We start from the raw sequence: 6,967 nt of genomic DNA, 5'->3' as shown, positions 1-6,967 counted from the left end.
CAGATATGAGAGAAAGGAGGGGTTGAGGAACGAGGTAGAATGCCTGGGTGTTTGGCGTCCGCTCGCCGCCGGCCCTGCTTCTAGCCGTCTCCAAGGCAGCCGCCGGCCTCTGTCGCCAGTCCGTGCGCTGGCTGCCTATGAGAAACGAAGGGACAAGGAGTTGGAGCGATCGATCCGTGGATCGTACAAACTAGATCGGCAGCGCGCCTTGGCGCGAGGGTGCCGGTCCCAACGTTTTGGTGAAGCAAGTAGTGCTAAGTTAGTAGAAATCTTGGTTTAGCGTATGAATTCAAACATGATAACAAAATAAAGTGAAGAAGAAACATTCGTTTGTGACATAAGAAACACATAATTGAGTTCAATACCGTTATGAGATTATAAGGCAACATCGAGTTCAGCGTATTCATCAGACCACAAAAGATAACCACTTGTCATTAAGTTTGATAAAAGTAAATAAAAGTAGGAACATAATGGATTAGTAGGCGATATGAGCATGCTGCTGGAGAGTGCATTGGAATTTTACCTTTGCTTTCAATATAGTAGCTCAAATCTTGACGCATCAAGTTTGGAAAAATGCAATAGATCAAAAGCTATGCAATATGATAAATCAGAATTAGAGCGAGTTATTTATATAGAAAGCAACACACTCCACAGGTCTTTCATAATAATTAGACCAAGTCATTTGTGCAGAAAGAGAGAGACTGAAGTCTGAGAAATGCATTAGAGGGTAGCCGTACAGTACAGAATACATATCCCATTGCTCTTGACAGAAGTGTAGAAAAGCACGACCACACTGATTGTGTTCTGTGAGTACATTTTTAGACAATAAATTACTCTACAAATTCGAAGATGATCCAACATGATATAAAGAATGATCCTGGCCGAGATCCTCACAATAGTATGGTCAACCTGAGTCATCGAAAATGGTTTAGAGACAACTTAGATAAGTGGTTGAAATATATAAGCAATAAAGAAAGTACATGCACATGACAAGAGACCAATTCCAATTGGATTTCTTGCACAAACAAAGATACATGATACAAAGCCTTTTTACAAAGCAAGTTGATAACTTTCGGCAAACCTTGTGGATGAACCCAATAAGAAACTAAAACTTTGAAACCATATTCTGCTAGGTTTCTTTAATCCTTTTCAACATGAGAATGCAAGAAACTCATTTCCTTGTGAAACCTTAGACGTTAATGGATACCCCATCAAGCTAGCATACACAGTTCATCTATAAAATCTACTCCTATTAACTAAATCAAGCTAGCATAGACAATTTATATCCAAATAGGATTACATCTCTTGGGGTCTGGTTACCCAAATCCAACCAGAGATCCTCACATGAGTTGGGGGGGTGTAGAAGAGAAAAATGAGCTTACTTGCAAGAAGAAGCCAGAGTCCAGGGTCAGGCAAGTGTTAGACATGTCGTCACGCGCACCATTGCGGCTTCTGATCCATATCCCCTGCTTCGCCGTATGATGCCACCTGAAAATAGTGTAATTTATTGGGAGGGAAAAAAACACTGCCTTTCATACCCGGGTGGGAGGGAAAAAGTCAATTAGTGTAGAAAAGAGAGACTCTTCTTGAAAGAACATCCAATTTTATGGGTCAGTGGCAAAGCAACAGTACAAACAAAACAAGGAATAAACAATTAGTGCAGAAAAGATAGACATTAATATCTTGAGAGTACTTAATTGCACTACCTATATATTCACACTCACATATGTAGTCGATTTTTTTTAAATTGAAACATTATTGGCATCACTACATAAAAGTGAAGAAATGAAACTTTTTGATGCAATGAACTTATATCTGCAACTTCAGTAGACCACATATGCAATCTCTTTGGTGCGAACTTACTGACCAAGAGAGAAATTGAAATAAACCGCCACTAAATTCAGATAGCATATATAGGTTCATATGGCTGTACACAAGTATGAATAGAAGTCAAATACACTATGGAAAGTATAGGTTCATTCTACGCCACCATATGTTATTTTGCATCTACTGAGACACGCCAGCGTCACCAACTTTCCTTGCAACAATGGCAGTAAAAATTGTTCAAAATTTACCTTTAGTAGTACAAAGAGCAAGCAGATCAGCGGCCAATTGCTTGCATGATGACAACCGCTGAACTGACAGTGTTCTTGACAGCAATTACATGAGTCTGCAGAAAGTGCAAATAAGAATTGTTTCACATTTTTTAGACAAAACATGAGTAATTCATTGTCATCGACAAATAAAACATTCACTGTGTTGCAGGTTTCCATACGAGAGCACAAGAAATTCCATTATAGTGTATAGCTTCTAATATCTATGTACGTTCCTTGACTGAATACAACAGGAAGAGCATAAATCTGCTGTTAATCAAGAGAATGAGGCTAAGACTGACCATGGACTTTCAAGTAGTAAACCACGATTCCAGATTTATGACCCTAATAGATCAAGAAATAGGGGAGAATAGGGTTTTGCACGAGAATAATACCTTCCATAGGAGCCCAAAATAATAATTCTTGCATCGCATGGTTCAACACCTTCAGCTTGAAGTCGTTCGTAATCCTGCGACAACAACCATGAAACGAAAAAAAATCAAAACCCAAAGTAAAGGATTGCAAAAATGCCACCACAAGCAGAAATGTACACATACAAAAAATACGATGCCATCTCACCGAGGCTGGAAGGGGCAAGAAGTTACTGGAGTTTTCCGTGTGGCGGCGATGCTTGCTGCTCCTACACCCATCCAACCAAAGCAAGGGAACATTTCTGTAGGTCAAATAAAATAGTCTAAGAAAACATGCAACTATATACAACATCAGTGGGAAGTAAACTAACATAGTCCTCTCTGAAGCAAGCATGTAGCAACAATGAGCATAAAAGAGACCCGGGAGATGCATAACTGAGATTAAAATCTACCTTTTCATCTTATTGGCTCTGCACTGGAAGAGGAAAACACAACATCCAATTTGAAGCCTTAGCTAAATTACTTTTGTGGTACCAACTAATGCTAGACCAAAGTCAGTTAATAAGAATTGTTGTCTGATGAAACTACACCATATGGGGACAAGAGCCAACACCTCAGAACCAAAACATTAACATTTCACATTTGTGTTTCTACCTTTCTCTATTGGCTTTAGGAGTTTATGTACCTGAACTGTGGCCCTATAATTCCTATAATTAATGCAACTATTAATTTTTTGCCTCTGCTCTAGTGTGAGGATTCAAAATCTGTGCCGAAAAGATACTGTCGGATCTAGTGTGAGGATTCAAAATATGTCCCAAAAACATACTATAAGGTTGTGTTCTGTGAGAAAAGAGAAGTGCCTGACACACAAATAGATGCATTATAGACAAATATTTTCAGATTCTCAACTTCTCAATTAATCAATTTTCAACCACATGTTATATTCTTTAAAAGGTGTGAGTTGAAATGTGTAAACTGAACCAGGACATTCCTTTTTCTGTAGTACAAATAACTCCCTATGCACTCTTGGCCTTCTTCTGTCCACATAAATTATCAAGCACTTTCAGATTTCTCAAGCTCTGCTTCTCTTTGACAACATGGGCATTACCCTACTGATTCAATCGATTAACCCTGAACATGTTGCCAAAATCATCCAACGAATGGCAGCAAGTCGGGCAGAGAGGATGGCGCTGGTCTCACCCATTTGTTTTCTTACCGAGGAAATCTTTGTCCTGTGAAGCAAAGAAAGGAAGATGCAAATAATCACTTGACGAAATGAATTAAACCAACAGATTTATTTTCTGGAACACTTGCCTTCCAGATTAAAGTCTAAAATTTCAAAATCTTAGGGCGCGCTCTTGACAGATCATGTCCATTTGACAATGTGTCAAGGAAAACATGAGTACGTGCCTAACAGATCAGTGGCAAGCCGTCAGGTTAAGGGCCAAATATTATCTATGCGTGAACAACTAATATTTGTAGTTTGATGGCTAAATATATATCCAGTCTGCTATTATCCATATCAAAAAAATCGTTACCTGATTCAACTATAAATTGCATGATCACAACCAAAAAAGGAATAGAAAATATTAAACTCACCTTATTTGTATCTGCTTCCAAGCTGCCTGACCAAATTTAACAACACGTATGCCACCTAGTCAAATAAGGCAAGCACCAATTAGTTGAGCCACAAACATGATAATAATTCGGCGTGACAGAATTCATCCTACTTTCGCAAATATAGTGAATATAAATCATACATTCAGTTAATGTTTATCATACTGCAATAAATCATACACCCACGTATGACTCATGAAAAACTATATATGGGAAGCAACAATGCTAGAGACAAAATCAAATCGAGAGAGACAGGTAGAGAGATGTGGAAGAAGGGTGGAGTGTTGAGATCTAACCGGTATTCCAGGTGAAAATTTCAACTGATGAGAGATGGAAATCGTACAACCCACAGCAACTTGTCACCTAACAATGCATCCACGGACATTTTCTGCAGGAAAAATCGAAGAACGCCCACCCATTACAATGTGAGAATCACCAATATTGCCATTAGAGATAACAGAAGGGACAATACATGTAACCAACGCTGGCTCAACTAAATCATGTGCATCTCAGAGGGATAGAATACCAACCTGCAGGCGGACGTCACAGAGAAGGATAGAATATCAAGAATGATTATTAAGTAACCAGGTACATAACAAAAACAAATAATGTCTACATAGTAGCTCATCTCTCTGAATACAACCACACTGATTTCGATGTACATTTTAGGAGCAATGGAAAACCAGAAAAACAGAAACAACTCACTGCTAACATAAGGAAAAAGGAGATCACCATATAAGAAAAAAAGAACAAGCAAAATGAGACAAATAAGCATGTTAGAGCAGCAGCCAACATTCACGGCGACATGGAAGTGCTCTCTGAACTACAACCCAAAATAAAAACATGTAGTTTTCTCTAAATGTTAACAGAGGCATGGTTTGAAAATTTACTAACCCAAACAATAACTCAAAACCAACCCATCTGGATCTAGAAATAAAGTGTCAAGTCACCTTCTGTTCAGCATAAACAAATAGCCTAGTTCTGTGTATTCTACGTGATCAACAGTATGAAGATAGATTCAGAGCAGCAAGCTATGCATGATCTACCTTGCTTGCTGGGGAGACAGTCGAACGGAGATCCTGTGCGCTAGCCACTGGAATTGCGGACAAGAGCTCCCTTTATGCGCCTGAGTTCAAGCACAACAGAAGAGACAATGTAAAGACACTTTGAGGCACATACTCCAACTATGCCTAGCATTAGCTTAAGATACACAAGAGACATTATACCACTGGGAAGGAAGTTATCTAGAAATGATTGCCTTATGTCAAATTATGCTACATGTGACCCTTTGCTTCACTACAACAATTAATCAATGCAAGATGTAGATTTCCTGGAACATAATGGCTTGTTAGATACATATTTAGACATGAAACTTGCCTGCCACATTTACTTATCGTGGCTAGATCTATGCTTGGTGCCATCACTGTTATTATTTTATAATTAATAGACCTTCTAGCAGATACATAGTATCATATCAAATTAACCTAATTTACCCAAGGCAAACAATAAACTCCATTGCTTCACAAATCAGTCCAATCTTGTAATTCTCACAATCAAATTTGCAAGCATAATAGAGCAAACCTCTTGGAATCTCGCCTGGAACTAAAGCTCACGGATGACATGTCTGTGCCAATGGCCACCTGGACTCGTTGCCAAAGTCAAGCTTCAGCAGCCACCATCGACATGTTTGCAGCGCGCTTCCACGAGCACTCACTCATGTCTATCCATTGAGGGCACCAATGAGGAAACTGATAACAACCCTGGAAGCTGAAAATGATCTGCTCAACTGGAACTACCAAAGGAGATGGTGTGCTTATACTGAGCACAAACATCGATATTTATAGAACCAAGTCAGAGAGTAGATAGGTGGTTGCAAGAATTGATTTGCACAGACCTATTAACTAACCTGATGCAAACAAAGTAACAAACAATGCAGTTATATCACAATCTATATAAATGTGCAAGAAACAGTTTTTCCTACATAGTTTTATATGTACTATCCAGCTCCCTACAAAATTCAGTACCAACCAGGTGATAAATGTCATGTGCAGAATACAGTCTATTACTCTGTTTTCGATAAGTTCTTTACACATATTAGTATGTTAGAACAATGTAATAAGCTAAAAAGATTCTTAAAATGACGTGAAGTTTCTAAACTGATCATCATCAATGGAAATTATTTGCATACTGGCATATATATTGAGCCGTACCTGCAATTTATAAAGGTAAATAGCGATTAAACTTTGGATACTTTATTATGCTGCTGACGACCTTATACATCAAGTAATCTGAAGTTATTCTGTTATCAAGCTCCTGATTAAGAATGCTGTGAAGAAGTGTGATAAAACTTGTTCCCACAAGAATATATGTACATTTGAAATATATTAAATTGGTGATAGCTAATTCATTGACGATTTACTGGTTCAAAATAATAGTATAATCAGAATGCCCTATAAGCTACCAATTCGGCAACCTGGACCCTTGCAGCTGTCTCTCTTCGCTCAATCTTCTAAGTAGGTTAAAAAGCTCTGTTTCCATAAAATATTTGAATCACAACGACCATGGCCCAGATATAAAGATGACCTATATAAACTATGAACACAGAGCCTCCAATCATCCACAAATTGAATATGTACAAATAAGAATTGACTTGTTCTTGTTTTGGTCGCTGACAAGCAAAACCAGTCCATTGGCTGTATTCCCATTGGTGGCAACCTGAAGAAAAATATAAGATTAGCTCCAAAAAAGATACTCAGCAGATACTCCATTATCAACAAAATAGGTGAATGACTGGTACACAGCAGCACAAGATTTTGACAGCAAACATCCTGCCACAAATGATGAAAACCAAACATAAGCAAACCCCACACAAAAAAGAAAGCCTGA

General features: G+C 38.3%; 2 long non-coding RNA genes across 2 annotated transcripts; both read right to left on the bottom strand.

Annotated features, from left to right (window-relative positions):
* Positions 1–1,370: 1,370 nt before the first annotated feature.
* Positions 1,371–2,549, bottom strand: LOC123075395 (uncharacterized). Its single transcript, XR_006436133.1, has 3 exons — positions 2,489–2,549; positions 2,076–2,170; positions 1,371–1,488 (listed from the first exon to the last, which is right to left on the bottom strand). It is a non-coding gene; the product is annotated as an uncharacterized lncRNA (long non-coding RNA).
* Positions 2,550–2,666: 117 nt separating this feature from the next.
* LOC123075394 (uncharacterized) lies at positions 2,667–4,566 on the bottom strand. Its single transcript, XR_006436132.1, has 3 exons — positions 4,378–4,566; positions 4,064–4,118; positions 2,667–2,766 (listed from the first exon to the last, which is right to left on the bottom strand). It is a non-coding gene; the product is annotated as an uncharacterized lncRNA (long non-coding RNA).
* Between the last annotated feature and the right edge of the window lie 2,401 nt (positions 4,567–6,967).

This window comes from Triticum aestivum, chromosome 3D (assembly GCF_018294505.1).
Source record: "Triticum aestivum cultivar Chinese Spring chromosome 3D, IWGSC CS RefSeq v2.1, whole genome shotgun sequence".
Classification (NCBI taxonomy): domain Eukaryota; kingdom Viridiplantae; phylum Streptophyta; class Magnoliopsida; order Poales; family Poaceae; genus Triticum; species Triticum aestivum.
Note: the sequence above shows the minus strand (reverse complement) of the source record. Positions and strands in the feature narration are given on the sequence as shown.